Genomic DNA, 16,017 nt, shown 5'->3' with positions numbered 1-16,017 from the left:
AGAGGAGGCCAGGAGGCCAGGAGGCCAGCCCATGGCCCCTGCCAGGAGTCTGAAGAATGGTCAGTGGCACAGGCATGCACCACAAGGCCAGAGCCCCACAGAGTGAGAGCGCAGGAGAGAGTCTCAGGGGACAAGATGGGGTGGCATGGGCATGGGGAAACTGTATGGGGAACCGTGAGCCTGCACCCCAGTAAGAAAGATTACAAGATTAGGGGTAAAGCCAGATCCAGAAGACCACATACTGTAAGATTCCATTTCCTTTAAATATCCAGAACAGGCAGATCCATGGAGACAGGAAGTAAATTAGAGGCTGCCAGAGGCTGGGGAGGGAGAATGGGAGTGACTGCTAAAGGTACAAAGTTTCTGTTTGAGAGGATGAAAGTGTTCCAGGACTAAAATGTACTGATGGTTGCAACAGCATTGTGAATACATTTTTAAATGGTTAAAATGGCAAATCTTATTTTAAATGAACTATATGTAAAAAAAAAAAAATAGGCCAAGGGTAGCAACTCAAATGCTTATAGGAGCCATGGGGAGACAAATGAGTGATGCCAGTGAGAGGTTGCAAATTAAACACTGAGAATACTCTATGCTACCAGGTCACGCACATTTTCCCTCTCAAAGGCCCTCTCTGCCTGGCTGTCCTGTATCAGCTGGTGATAGCGTCAAGAACACAGAGAAAATATTCCGGCTAAAAGAAAGACAACAGGGCACAACAATGAAGGATCTCAGGCTGGGGGGTCAGTGGGGATGGTGGGACTGGGAAGGAATGCATGGCCCCTACCCAGGGCCCCTTGGCATCCACCCAAGGAGGCCCTAAGGGAGAGCAATAGTGTGTGGAAAAGCAACATATCACGGGGTCCGACAAAGCCTCTGGCTAGCAGTTCGGATCTTCCACTCCGCTCATGCAAGTCCCAGTACACGGTAGGCTCTGAGAGGTGGCTCTGTACCCCTGTCTCTCAGGACCACCCAGTACCACTCTTTCCAGGATGCCTGTCTTGGAGCACCAGGCTGAGTTGATGACCCCCAAGGTTCCCCCAGGTCCTTACTGCCCCGCTACCTCAGGCCCTATCACCCATGCTGTACTTGCTCCCCACGCTGGACCTGGCAAGACAGGAGGGCACACTAGTCTGGTCCACAACTGCCCCACCCTGAGACCACCTGAGATGGGCACCAACAGTAGCCCCACAAACACTTGCTGGAGAAGTGGTGTGGGCAGCAACCTGTGGGAAGGAGCCTGACTGCCTCGTAGCGGTGGCTGAAGGTGGGCTTTCCACACTTGTGCTCAGGACACCACTGTGCTACTTAGCACACGCCAGGCCCACAGTGGGCTCTTCATAAGTCTGATGAGGCCTAATCCTCCCCACAACCCTACCAGGTGGAAATTCCTTAGCTCCACTTTTCTGATGAGGAAACAGAGGTACAAAGAGTGAGGGAGAAGCCGACCTCAGAATGTGTGCTTGGAGCCAGTACACTCTGGCCTTGTCCCTGGAGTCCCCCCATGGCCACTCAGCCTTGGCACCTGGCAGCCCCACTCTGATGAGCCTCCTGGAGCTCATCTTGACCAGGCCAATGTCAGCTGCCTCAGTCCTCTCTAGGGTGTTCACAGCATGTGTTACTGTCCGTCCCCTTATCTGTACCTCCCCGCAACCAGGATTCCTCAGTGGCGGAGACCACAATGTGCATGCTCAACACCCAGCACAAGCCTTGCAAACACTTGTTGGATGGATGGATGGATGGATGGATGGATGGATGGATGGATGGATGAATGAATGAAATAATGAATGAGTTAATGAATGGACCCTGACATTGCACAGTGAATCCATCACGTGCATGGCAACTGAGCCAGGCAACAAAGTCAGGGAGGAGGATGGTGGCAATGCCTTCTCTAGGTAATTAAGGGGTAGAATGGGTCAGACTTGTCCACAGACCAGCTTGAGAGAGTGAAGGAGGAGCTGAACGTAACAGCCCAGGTTTCTGTGCCACACACTTCCCTTCAGGGATCATAAAACTTAGGCCAGTCACTGAAGCAGGACAGAAGAAGCTCCTCTGTAAGGGAGGGGATTAAAACTCGAATTAAGCTGGCTGGTACCCACTCTATACCAGCCCTGCAGACCCCTCTCTCCCTGAATTTGGAATCCACAGCAACTCAGAGCAGCAAGGCAGGCCACCACCACAGCCTGAGGAGGGAGCAGGGGACTACTCAATGGCTCAGAATCAGGGCTTGGATTGAGCTTGGGGTGTCTGACCCAAGGTTAGAGTACTCCTGACACCTGTGAAAGCCTCCAGGAGGGTGTCAGGGAGTGGGACTAAAGCTGAGGGGAGGGGAGGGGACAGGAGAGGGCAATGGACTGGATTTACGGCAATCTTAGCCCCCATCTTCCCTCTGTCCCTTCACCAGTGAGGTCAGACCCTTACCACCATTCAGCCTCTGGGTCCCCACCATGTCTGTTTCATCTCCTGAGAGCCAGTTAGTGCCTGGCTCAAAGATGCATCAGCAAGGCCTGAAGAATGGCCAACTCCCAAGACTTTGGCACTGGAGCATACCCCACCTCCTTTTGAGGGGCAGCAGGTAGGAAAACCATCATTTCCCCCCAGGATTGGTCCTCAGCCACTGCTGGAGACACACTTGATACAAACGCTGATTACATAAGAGATCAAGGTCCATCGGTCCTGTCATCAGCATCTGTAGGGTTCTTTAAGAGGAGATGTGGGGCCAGCCTGCCAGGGCCTGGGTGCAGAGAGCAGCCGTGGAATGAATGAGCACACTCATTTTCCACCTGCCAGGCACCAGCCCCACTGAGCCCCTTTGCACAGATGCGGCACATCTGGGAACTGGCTCCTATTCCATCAGTCAATCTGGGTTCTGGGTGCTGCCTCTACCCTGCACCTGGGCTTTGGCAAGGTGTCCACCAGTTTTTTCCCCCACTGTCCCCCAGCCTCCCTCACAGCTTGGTCTGTACCCATCATGGTGAGTGCTCTCTGAAGCTGTCTTCTTCCCCAAAGCACTGTGGCCCCGAGACCCCTGCAGGTGGGGGCACGAGTGCCTCTCACCCAGGTCCCAGGTCTTGAGACCCCTCATTTGGACAACAGGTTCCCAAAGGGGAAGGGTCCTGGGACCTACCGATAAAGACCACAGTGTCAGAAGGTCTATGAACCAAGGCCCAGAGGCAGGACTTATCAAAGGCTGTTCAGAGCTTTGCTCAGCTAGAGGAAATGCCTCAGGATCCCAGACCTCATTCCAGGAAGATGTAAATATGCCTGCTCTGTACACACATATGCATGTGTACATGTGTGTGTGCACATGTGAGAGAGACAGAAACAGAGGCAGAGAACATTAGTAACTATCTCCTGGAGGTCATCTTTGGCCCAGAGTCTCCCTCCACGGCCAAGCGGAGCCAGCAGGAGCAGAGTGAGTGGGTGGCCAGATGAGAAACAGTGAGGAGAGGGCCTGTGGAAGCCCATCTAGAAGAGGCGTGGTACCTCCCACTAAATACTGCTTGCAGGAACAGGCCCAAAGCTGCTGGGCCTTCTGATATTTCTGAGAAACTGAAAATTGAAATTTTAATGTGAAACCTTGTGATTCTTAATTGTAAATTCACAGTTTTGGAAGACATGGTGCAAGTCAAATAAAACATGTGTGGGATGGTTGTGGGGACACAGCCTGGGAGCCACCAGGTGAGGCCTGGCTTTAGTGCAACACCCTCAGTTTTACAAATGGGGAAACTGAGGCCAGAGCAGGGACCAACAAGCCAGGCTCATGCAGAGACCCCAGCTCCCTTGCCCTTTCCTGGGCCACCTAGTCCTTAGGGAGCACCCACACTTTCCAGGCACCAAGGACACCAAGAGAGGGAGATGCGAGCCTGGAGTCTCCATCACTAAGTGCCCAAACGGAGTTTTCTGAAGTGGCCCAAGATGGGTCCTGCAGGGCTGGCCTCTTCTCGGCATGTGAAGACCCTGTGCCCCTCCCAGCCCATGTCTCAGAGCAAGACGTGCCCCATCTTGTCCTACTGATGATGAAGGCCAAGAATGTATGTAGCTCCTGAGGCATCACTGAGAAAAAGGAGCTCAGCCATCTGACCAGTTCCTCTTGCACCTACATTGGATCATTTGCTCCCTAAGCCGCAGGGACTCTGAAAATGGCAGGGCATGCCAGGGAAGCAGAGCTTCAAGGCCCTGGCACCTGGTGCCAGACGCAACAGCCACAGGGTCTGCACAACTCAGCCCGTCCGGCCTGGCCAATGAGGTGGGGCCATCCCAGTGGCTTGTGGGCAGGGGGCCATTTCCAGGGGCCTGGGGGCTAATCCCACCCAAAAAGCCACCCCACCCAGGCTGTGTGTGGAGGCCTGGAAAGAGCCTCCCCCCACCCCGTCCTGCTAATGCTCTACAGATGCGCTTCCCCACTGGCTTCCAAGAAAAACACGATGACCACAGATCTCTCCTCACAAAAACGAAGCTGCTGGGAAGCTCTCTGTGATATTCCCGAAATGAAAATAAAAATTCCTCTGAAGTACATTTCCACTCCGGGCAGTGCTGGCCACATCCAGAGGCCTGTCTGGCCATTGTGCTCCTCCCGGGCAGTGGAGCCACCTGTGACTCTCTCACCCCCACTGCCACCCAGGGTCTACTTGGCCCATATGTGGTTTTTGAAAAAATTGAATTAGCTACCAACATTTGAAAATGAAGAGGTTTTACTTAAAATAACAATTTCCAGCTTCTCTTGAGAAATCAGAAGCCTTCCTGCCACTGACCCCATGTTGGCCTGCATCCCACAGATGTTGGCATCAGACACCTTGCAGAGTGCCCCTCACTGCCCTCCATGGATACCTGACCATCAGGCTCTGGGCAAGGTTACACGGATACAAGCTCCCATCCTTGGGAGCTCTAACCCATCCGGGGTCTCTCCTGAGCCTGGACACTGGGCACAGGCCTGCTTATGCACACCCTCCAGCCTGTGGCCACCCACAACTGTGGATCTGGGTTGGGTGGGCAAGGTCAATCAGGCCATCATTGCCTTTGTCCCCTGGAACCCTCTAATCAAACTACCTGTACTGAACCTTGGTCACTCAGCCCCCTGAGTCCCACCCCCTACAGCCCACTGTGTGCTTGAGCCTGTGGTCTTGGGATCTTGGTCCTTCACCTTGTTGGACATCACCTGATCAGACTGGCCTGGTGCCCCAACTCTGTTCGGCTAAGGTGACTCAATCACCTGCTTAGCCCACTTGTCCCCACAAGTTTGGCCATCCCAGCCCAGCCCTGGCTCATTAACTGTCAAAGTACTGAGAATAAAGAGGATGATACCAGCCCCTGTGACACACCCCAGAGTCCCTGAAGTTGTTCAAAGAAAAGCTCCAAGCCCCAGGTAGCATTTTTCTCTGCTAAGAATCTGCAGATGGCCACCTGGTCTTGGACGTGCCAGCGCCCTCATCCTGTATCCCTGCCTCTGACCCTCTCCATCTCCTCCACGAAAACCAGGCCACACTACTGCTTCTCCACTTACAGCAGGGTGCTGGCCCAGTCCTAAGACTGAGCTCACCGCACCCACTTTGATCTGCCCCTTGGGCCCCTCCTGCTGGATCCCCAAACAGACTAAGTCTATTCCACTCAGGATTCTCCCCCCTGCTGCTCCCAGCTTGTCCTCTCTCCAAATGAACTGCAATCCATAGTTCAGATCTCAACTTCGACCTCCAGTTATTGTGCTTACTTAGTAGCATTTTCCACCATTCTAACTGCAGATACTTGTGGGCCTACAGTTACCATGAGCTATACAAGGTTGGGGGTGCTATGTCTGTCTTGTTTCTGGGGTCACAAAGCTTGGCCCCGTGCAGGGATCTGTGTAGGCAATCGGTGAACATCTGGTGAAGGATTTGGTAAAACAAGAGCTAAGTGAACAAAGGGGATTGTTTTCAAGGGCACTTTATGTTCATAGTTAATGCTCAGTGAACAGTAGTGAGAGGGCATTGGGAGCAGTTAGGCTGGCCTTCCCTGGTTTCCGGGAAGATTGTCCCCCCACTTTAGCTGTAAAGGCCCCAGGGGGCCATGGCCTCAGCAACGTCCCGTGTCCCGCCTGCACGAAACCCAAGAATTGCAGCCAGCAGTGTAGGAGCTGTTGCAACAATAGAAGTGGGCTTCGGTGGTAAGCCCTCCAACACCTACCAGAAACAATTGCTTCTCCAGAAAGGAGGTCCATCTGGCTACGCTTCCTGGGTAAGCAGCATTCATTCTTTCTTTTCATGGATATTTACTAGTAAGTGCCAGCTGCGGCCAGGCACTGTACCAATGCTGGCAACTCCATAGCAAAAGATTTTCTCCACAGCTGATGTGCTGAGTGACTTAAACTCTTCCTCACACCCTTGCTGGGCCTCAATTTCTGAGTCTAGTAAGCAGAACCTCGATGCTTAGGAGGCCCCATGTGTTCTAAGGACCGGCAGCCTATAGGAGGGTCTAAGACTGCTAGCCTCATTAGCCCAGGTTCTGGGCATGGACAGTAGGCTCTGCACAGGAGGCTGTGCACCCCTGTGTTCTAGCTTGCTCCTTCCTGCCTCAGCAGGGGTTGATGGCTTCCGTGGTGGCTCTACAACTTCCTGGCTGTGTGCCCATCTGCACTTCAGTTTCCTCATCTGTAAATTGGGCACAATGATAGCACCAACCATGTCCATGGGGTCCCTACAAGAACTCAAGGGTGGTGTGCCTGCCATGCTCTGGGGAGTGCCTGCGGGGGTGAGCTCTCCTCCAGCGCTGCTCTCTCTTCCCTGCGCTCTCAGGACTGCCTGGGCAGCAGTGCTCTGGGACCAAGGTTCTCCGCAGGCTGATTAAAGGACACACGGAGGCAGAGAACCGTCCTTGTGTAGACCCTCAGTAAACGTGCTGTCCCTGCGCAGCTCCAGGGGCAGGAGAAGAATCATCCACAGACTGGGCTCCAGAAAGGCTGGCTTTTATGCAACAAAAATGAACAAAACTGAAAAGGAAAGGGGAACTATAGCCTGGGGAAAGGCAGGTATGAAACGTGACAGAAAGTCAATATCTAAAGCAGATAAAGGGCTTATCTCAATATATGAGACACCAGGAGATGAATGGGCAAAGGACTTAAATGGGGAGAGGAGATATATAAAATAATCAAATGCTGGCAGATCATTTATTCTCCTCAGCAATCAAAGAAGCACAAATTAAAGCAAAAAGCAGCAATGCTCCACTGCAGGAACAGCCAAATATCAGCCGGCAAACCCCCTTGCTGGTGAGGATTTGAAGACTCTGGGAGCTCCAGTGCAAAGCTGGTGGCTCTGGCCCAGAGCTGTTGGTCCTGCGCTGGGATCCCACCACTCTCTTATTCTCTCAGGAAGTGCTCCCTTGCAGCTGCTCAGACATGAGGTTCCAGGGTGTCTGGGCCGGCTCAGGCCAAGGCCTGCAAGGTCAACACCAGAAGAAGTACCCAAGGCCTCCTGCCAGGAGGTCCCCAATTCCAAGAGAGGCTGCATTAGAGGTGGATAGCCCACATCCTGCATGCTATCACAAGTTTCCATCCATTCTACCAGGTTTGGGCCCCTCCCCCAAGTGTGGACTGGGCAAGGAGGACCTGGCCTGTCAGAGAGGCACGGACACATGCACGTCTTCAGGGACCCTGGATGCCACACTGCACTTCATACTGTCCCCGGAGACTCTGACTCACAGAGCAGGGCCTCTGTCTCTCAGGGCGAGAGGAACTGCAGTGCACCCCAGAGCCTGTTCACCTGGGAGGCCATGTCTGAAGTCTGTGCCCTCCACCCCAAGAGTCTGGACGCCAAATGGGCTTGCTGTGGCCGACACAATCTCTCCTGGGAAACCCTGTCCTCTGAGCCAGGGCAGCAAGGAACAGGGGAGGGGCTGAGCTCTGAAGCCAGAAGAAAGACCCCAATTCTGGCTTCTGTACTTGGTCAGGCTACCTGGCCTCCACCAGCATCCTCCCCTCAGTCTTCGTCACAGCCATCCACCATCTTCCCAGGTGCTCAGGCTTTTCAAAAGCCAGGAGCCATCCTTGATCCCTTCCCTCACACCCATGTCCTGTGAGCTCCACCTCCAAATACATATGAACCCAACTACCAGGACCACTAGGGTCCTTCATGGCCTCCATGTTTCTACTCCTTCCACCGAGAGTCCTCCCACTGCTGGGAGAACAAGACCCTGCCTCACACAACAACTCCATGTGAACTAGAGTCTCCCACCTCTCTGGCCCAGCGGCTGTCCCCTCGATCTGGAGCACATTTCCCAGGGCTGGGCCTTCCCACCAGCTGAATTCATGTCATTTCCAACCTGAAGCAGCTCCCCCTTTACCTGATTTCTCACTCCACCCTTTTCCCAGACTTTGCTTTGTTCATGTATTTGCCCCTCTCTGCAGCATCTGCTCATGTGTCTCCCCCAGGTGCCAGTGAGCTCTGAAAGATTCCACCTGGCTCATTTTCTGTTGTATCCCCAACCCAATCCAGCCCAAGGCAAGGGTGGACACATAGTAAGAATGTGTTGAATAAATGAATGACGGAACAAATGAATGAGAGAAGAAAGGTGCTCAGTCTGAGCCTGTGTCCCATCTCAGCATACAGTTGTTATTTGTATTACTCCCCCATTATTGGGGCGCATCACCAGGCACCTGGTCCCTTCCAGCCCAGATCAGCACCCCCTCCCCGCAACCCTACACAGGACCAGCGCCCAGGCCACCTCCTCTGCCAGGTCCCAACTCCAGACTCCTCAGATCCCTGCTATCCTGCAAGCTCTCCCCTGAGCCCTGATCTGGTCTCAAGTGCACTGTCTCCCTGCTGGGACATCTCTTGAGAGACACTTCAGCTGGACCCCAATGCCGGGTTCTCTCATCAAATCCAGGCAGATTCCCTGAGGCTCTGCCCAGGGCCAACCTGCCAATGAGGCTGAGCCCAGGCCAATGCGGACACGTCCAGAGCTCTGAGAGAGACACACCAACTCAGAATGTGCGTGTGCTCGTGTGTGTGTGTGTGTGTGTGTGTGTGTGTGTGTGTGTGTGTGTGTGTGTGAGAGAGAGAGAGAGAGAGAGAGAGAGAGAGAGAGAGAGAAGTGGAGGGAGAGAAAAAGCCTGAAAGCCAGAGAAAGAGGGAGCAGACACCAACATTTCCACTTAATGTGGCACCTTTACCCAGCTGAGCGTTCCTGCAGGGCCAAGTGCACAGCGCTGCTTGGTATTAATTTCAAAGAAAAATGGGTCAAGGAAAATTGGAAATTTTCATAGAAAACGCTCCAGGCTTGGATCTAGCTGAAGTGTTTGCTGACCTGCAGAAGATTCTGAGAGGAGACGGGGCCTCTACCTAGCGCAAATTGGCAGAGTCTGAGCCCCAGGCCTGAATCCAGTTTCTGCTTCTGAAGAAGAGCCTTTTGTCCCCTTCAGACGTCCTCTGAGCTGTCTCTGCAGCTCCATTCCTCTGAGGCTGGGACCCTGCACTGCTCACCTGCCATCAGGACGCTCTGCATCCTCAGGAGGCCTCTGTGCGGGGACCGGCTGTGGGACACCTGTCCTTCTGATCCATCATGTAGACACGGCATGCAGGGGGCGCCTGGGGTGTGGAGGCAGGGTTCATGGGGTCCCCATGGATATGCAGGCCCAGCTGCTCCTACCCTGACAGGCCAGCTGACACATGTGAAGCACAAATGCCACAGATGTGTTAAGCTGCCCCTGTTTGCTGCATATCTCTCCCAGAAACATCCCAGTCTGTTGTGCTGGGGACCCCCAAGGAGCATTACTTGGAGCCCATGGCCAACAAGGCAACCAGGCACACTGCTCTTGCTAATTAAACGCTGGAAGCACCTAAGTACCGCATGTTACCTGAAGACATGTGTGGGTACTGCATGAAAAAAGCTCTTTGGGGGACATTCACAGCACAAGTCCAAGGGAAGGGAAGACAGAGCATTAGTTAACTGTCTGTAGAAGAGAGAGCCACGCCAAGTCTGACCCGATAACGCTGGGCCTCAGAGAATGGGCAGGGGACCCTCCCAAATGAGCCCACGTCACCGCACTGGCATCTCCAACCACTGTCTAGGTGGCCAGCCAAAGAGTGGCGGAGCACGGAGGCCCCTGCCAAGGGTGCGCACAGTGTGAAACACGCCTGGAGCCAGCCCGCAGCCTCGGGTTTCACAAGTGCTTCTCCATGGGATTCCTCTGGTCCCAAGCTGCAGGCACCAGGAGAAATGAGCAGGAGGAGCTGAGAGGGCCCAGGGAATCAAACCCTGAGGCACCCAGGCCTTTAGCTGAAACTCAGGGAGCTGGCAGCTGCCAGCTGGGCTGGGCAGGGCAGGGCACTGGCCAAATCTGGTGCAAGAGTCCCAGTCACCACCCGGGTGGGCCAGGCCAGGCCCCAGAGCTCCAGTGAGAGGCTCAGAAATGCCTGGGCTAAGGACACAGAGAGACATCCCTGCTCTGAGACGCTGGCTAGGCCTGGGGCTCTGCGAGCAAAGGCAGCCCAGGGCTTCTCTCTCCCCTCCTCCAGGACCTCAGGCTTCAACCGTTAGATAAGGGGCAGGCTGAATCATGGCCCCAGCATGTCCACGGCCTCATCCCCAGGATCTGTGTTATCTTACAAGGCAAAAGCAACTTTGCAGCGGTGAGTAAGTTAAGAAAGCTGGGATGGAAAATTACGCTGATTATCCCAGAAGGGCAAATGTAATCCTAAGGATCCTTGTAAGAAGGATCCAAAAGGAGGCTCGACTGGGGAGGAAGAGGAGTCACGTGAACACAAAGCAGAGGTCAGAGTGACGTGGCCATGAGCCAAGGGACTCGGGCAGCCACCAGAAGCTGAGAGAGGTGAGGAAGGGATTCTTCCCTTGAGCCTCCGGGGGAAACCAGCCCTGCTGATACCTTAAGTTTAGCCCCTTAAGATCCATTTTGGACGTCCAACCTCCAGAACTCTAAAAGAACAAACCTGAGTTGTTTAAAGCCACTAAGTTTGTGGCAACTTGTTACAGGGGCCAACAAACTGACATCAACTGCTTCAGGGCCAAGAGCCTCCCTGACCTGGCCTGCTCCCCACCTACCCCATGATTGACCCCTCACCCCTACCAGGCCTTGGCAGGGCCCCCTCCGTCACTCATTACATCACTGCATCTCGGAAGCCTGATGATCTGTCTGTCCTTACAAGGCTCCACTCTCTCCCCGCACTGCTCCGGCCTCCCTGCCTCCCTGCCTCCAGCCCGGACCAGAGCAGCTGGCTGTCATGCAGCACTAGCCGCCAGGCCCCTTTCTCTTGGAGGCTGCCCACTGCCTGCAGGAGGCCGTCCCTTCTCAGCTCTAACATTCAAGGAGGTGGCCGCTGGGAGCCACCAGCAGTAGCTGCAGTCATCTGGTTCCTGGCCTTGCTCACCTACCACAAGCTTCACTCCCAAGGCAGCACCTCAGAAACCTGGAAAACCTGCAGCAGGTGAGCAGGGGAGGAAGAACTGGGGGCCGCAGGGTGAAGACTCTAGTGCTAACGCTGTTCTCTCTCTCTCTCTCTCTCTCTCTCTCTCTCTCTCTCTCTCTCTCTCAGGCTTTCCTTGGCAGTGGCAGGGAAGGCACTCCCCAGGGCAGGTGACATACATACCAACTCTGCCCACCGGGGAGGACGCCACAGCCTGACGGCAGTGGGCAGAGGCTTGGCACTGGCTGCTTCCAGGAGGAGTCAGCCAAGGTCATGGGCACTGAGCTGCCTGACTGCTCTTCCTTCAGCCAGGGCTCAGGGTAAGGTGGAGTGGGAGGGCACAGTGGCCCAGAGGCAGTTCTAGGGACCCAGAGCCACCTGCCTAGCAGGAGCTGACAGCCCCCAGCTCTGTTCCAAAGCCCAGAAGAGCAACCCCAGAGGGTCCAGAGGACACTTGGCTGCTGTATCTCACAAGCACAGGTGGCCAATGGGGCTGTTTTTAGTGGGCCCATAGGGTGCCTTTCAGAAATTTGAATCAACATTTGAAAATCTGGTGATTTCACATAAAATTTTAATGTCTAGATTCTCTTGGCAGTAAGAGGATCACTGCCCCACGCCCACACTCCCTCCAGGTCACCATCAGAAGCCCAGTAAGGGCCTCTGCTCCACCCTGCACCCTCGGTGAGGCCAGGCAGAGGCCACGTGCTGCTGCATTCCTGTTGCTGCTCCTCTTTTAGCAGAGACAGACTCTGTGTCCACATCTATGTCAAAAGCAGAGAAACAAAAGCCAGGCCAAGGGTGGTGTAATTATTATTATTATTTTTTGGCCCCTGGAGCCATCCTCATTGGCACTGCCTGCTGGGCCCTGCAGGCTTCTGAACTTGCAGCCCTTGTCTTGGGATGGCAGGACTTTCTGAAAAGTCACTGTGTGCCTGACAGACCACGTGCCCAGCACAGAACCCAGGGATCTTTCCCTCCCCAAGTTCAAAGCCCCTCCCGCGTGACAGCCAGGCATTTGGAGGCAACAGTCTACTCTGTGCACATGGCCTTGGGATCAGCCTAACCACAGCACAACCCAGTCACAGCCCAGCCCAGCCCAGCCTCTCTGGGCCCCACAGCCTGGATGAGGGTCCAGCAGAGGCAGAAGGCCAAGGGTCCTGCTTGGGCTATGCCTGAGCATTATCCCGAGAAGTGAGCGAAGCCTCAAGCATCACCCTTGACAGATGTGCACCCCTTCACTGCATAGCCACCCTACAGGGGGAGCACTGATTCACTCCCTGTATAAGCTGAATGGTGGCCCTCCAACATACAAGGTCCCAATTCTTGGGACCTATGAATGTAACCATATATGACAAAAAAGGACTTTGCAGATATAATTAGATTATGGATCTTGTGATGGGGGATATCACCCTGTATGATCTGGGTGGATGCAATCACATGCATTCTGACAGCAGGGAGACTCACACACACACAGAAGAGGAGGAGGCAATGTGGCCACAGAGACAGAGATCAGAGTGATGTGGCCACAAGCCAAGGGAAGCCAGCAGCCACCAGGAGCTGGGGATGGTGAAGCAGGGATTCCTCCACAGGGCCCCTGGAAGGAGCGTGGCCCTGCCAACACCTTGATTTAACATTCATTTCAAACTTCTGCCCTTCAGAGCTGCGAGAGAATAAACTGCTGCTGTTTGAAACCACCCGGTTGGTGGTGGTATGTTGAAGTAGCCTGAGACTAGGAGGGCAGGGATATGCCAGGATCAATAGGCTAGGGCAGTGGTCGGAAAACTGTGGCTCTCGAGCCACATGTGGCTCTTTGGCCCCTTGAGTGTGGCTCTTCCACAAAATACCACGTGCGGGCGCGCACGTACAGTGCGATTGAAACTTCGTGGCCCATGCGCAGAAGTCGGTTTTCGGCTCTCAAAAGAAATTTCAATCGTTGTACTGTTGATATTTGGCTCTATTGACTAATGAGTTTGCCGATCACTGGGCTAGGGCTTCTCTTCCCTCCTACCAGCCCATGGCTTCCCCTCAACAACCCCAAACAATGGGTTGACAGATGGCAACTGGAGCAGGGCTCAGGCAGGAGCGCAGAACTCGGAGTGGACCCCTGTGCAAGTATGTGGGCCGGTGCAAAAACACACACACACACACACACACACACACACACAAGAGATGCCAATGTTATACAGCACCCCTATCCCCAACATACTGCCCTGGGGGCACAGGGCTGGCTCTGGGGGAGACAGAGAATGGGACTTCCGGTGCCTGAGAGAGGCCCCTCCGCTAAAGGCCACCCTAGCTCCCTGGCCTCCGAGTTCTGCCCTCCTGCCCTGGCTAGGCTCCCGGACTCAGCCGAGTGCAGCAGAGCAGCTTTTGCCACACCTGCAAGGCCAGTGAGGAGGGAGGAGTCCTTTCCCCTTCCCTCAGCCCCCTGGCAGTGATGGGCAACCTTTTGAGCTTGGTGTGTCAAACTTCGCCAAAAAACTGAGCATAATTCGGGTAGTGTGTCACTTTGAGGAAAAAACTAACTCCAAGACTCTAGTCGCAAATGTTTCATCCTCAGGAGCAGCAAATGTTTCATCCTCGGCATGCGGCCACGTGTCATCAGAAATGGCTACGCGTGTCAGTGCTGACACACGTGTCATAGGTTCGCCATCACTGAGTCCTATACCCTCCCTTTCAGGACCCAAGAAAGACCCTGGTGGCACTAAGCTGCGAAGTGCACACTCGGCATTGGCCAAGTCCTTGAAGACATGTAAAACCTTCATTCCCCGCCTATTTCTGTGGGCAACCTGAAACCCTGCAACTAACCTCAGGTGATGGAGACCATTAGTGAGGCCTTGAGACACTCCAGGAAGCCTGCTGGCTGCTCAGGGAAAACAGGGCAATGTATCTCGGCATGCTGGAGGAGCCATGGGAAACACCCACCCTGCCCCACCTCCAGCCAGACCAGCAGGCCCAGGGACCCATCACACCCACTGCCCATAGAGAAATGGCTGGGGGCAGGGTTCAAATGTGCTTCCAGGAGTAGCTAAAGGGAATGGGGAGGGCGGGGGGAGGTTGGAAGCTTCCTGCCTGCTTTAGGCAAAGCTACATTGATGTCAGGATCCCCATCAGAATTCACCAGGAGAAAGGATCCCCCACCGCGCACGTACACAGAGGTCCTGGGCTCCATATTCTCTTGCAGGAAAGGGGAAGGAGCAAATGTACCCAGCCAAAGACACTGCGTTTCCATTTGTCCCAGCTGTACTGTGGGCCCTAACTGGGCCCAGGCTGATGGTGAGCGGGTCCAAACCATCTGATGTCACCCCGGGCCCTTAGCCCAGCCCAACATACTGTGATCTGACCCCCTCCAACCAGTGGATAGGCCTCAGCTCTAGGCCAAGTGTGAACAATTAAGCACATTCAGCGAAAAATATGCTTTCGGTCAACCAAGTCACCCACACAAGGTCATGCTGACATTGGGCAGGGACATAAAGGAAAGGGGAGTTGGCCATAGACCTGTGGCCTACAGCCTACACACCCATAGCCCAGGGCTGAGGCCCAGAGCTCAGCCTGGGGCAGGCTCCCCCTGCCCCCTTCCAGCACAGCCTCAGTCTCCAAATGGTGTAACTGGCCTTTCCCAGCATCTTCGAAGCCAGTGGTTTCTGCGCTTATTCTGAGTTTGAAATTTCTTAAGTTCTGAATTCCAAGCTCTCACCAAAGTAGGTGGACAGGGGAAGATTTAACAGAAGATGCCCCAAGACCAACGGAAGCACAGCTAATAATGCAAGGCCAGCCAGGCCGCGGTGGAGGGCTGTCATGTTCAGGACGACAAGCACCACCTGGAATGTGGGATTGGAAACTCACCTAAGGTACCTGGCAGCCCCTCACCCAGCATGAGCCAGACTCTAGGCACCACCAGTAGAGGCCAGCCCAGAAGCCCCAGGTCCAAAGCACAAAGTTCCAGGCCCTCAGCATTTTGAGATACAGGCTTTTCTAGCCCCATGGGACAGGTGACAAGACAGAGGCCCAAACTTGCCCGAGAGCAGCAGGCCTTCAAGGAACAAGGCCAGGGTCTTGGTGGTCCCTGGTCTGAGGTACTTCTCCTGCCCCGTTATCTCTCCCAGCCACACCCTGCGGGGTTATTCTTCATTCCTCCCCCTGCAGAGAAGCTCAAGGGCGGGAAAGAGGCAGGAGGGGCTGAGGCTGGGGGAAGTGGGGCAGCGAGGCCCTGCTGTTCACAGCCCAGGCAGACAGCGATTTATCACCGGGACCAAGGGACCACCAGAGTATTGATCAGCTCCAGACAGTGCTAGGCTTCCCGAGGGAGCAATTCCTTTGCAAAGATATGTGACACCACTTCTTGAAATTAGAATGGTGCCCTGCCGGGCTGCACCCAATTTATCTGTCAAGCTGGGAAGGCACAGATCTAAGATAAATGAGCCAGGACTGCTCGGGGTGAGGAGAGTCCCTGCAAATCACAGCCCAGGTGGGCTAGCCCAGCGGGGCCTCTGGGGCTCACTTTAACACGCAGATGTGCCCGACCCAAGACCCAGGCCTCTGTGCCTGCTGCCACCTGCCACTAGCCAGGGATCTAGGACCTCAGGCTGAGGCCTGGCCTCACTGTAATCCATGACCTGAGATCCTGAAA

General features: G+C 54.5%; 1 protein-coding gene across 1 annotated transcript in view; it reads right to left on the bottom strand.

Annotated features, from left to right (window-relative positions):
• The window catches only part of ADAMTS2 (ADAM metallopeptidase with thrombospondin type 1 motif 2), a 255,810-nt gene that overhangs the window by 143,257 nt on the left and 96,536 nt on the right, over window positions 1–16,017 (bottom strand). The window lies entirely within an intron of this gene.

This window comes from Eptesicus fuscus, chromosome 6 (assembly GCF_027574615.1).
Source record: "Eptesicus fuscus isolate TK198812 chromosome 6, DD_ASM_mEF_20220401, whole genome shotgun sequence".
NCBI classification, from domain to species: Eukaryota; Metazoa; Chordata; class Mammalia; order Chiroptera; family Vespertilionidae; genus Eptesicus; species Eptesicus fuscus.
This window is presented reverse-complemented; position numbering and strand designations above follow the sequence as displayed.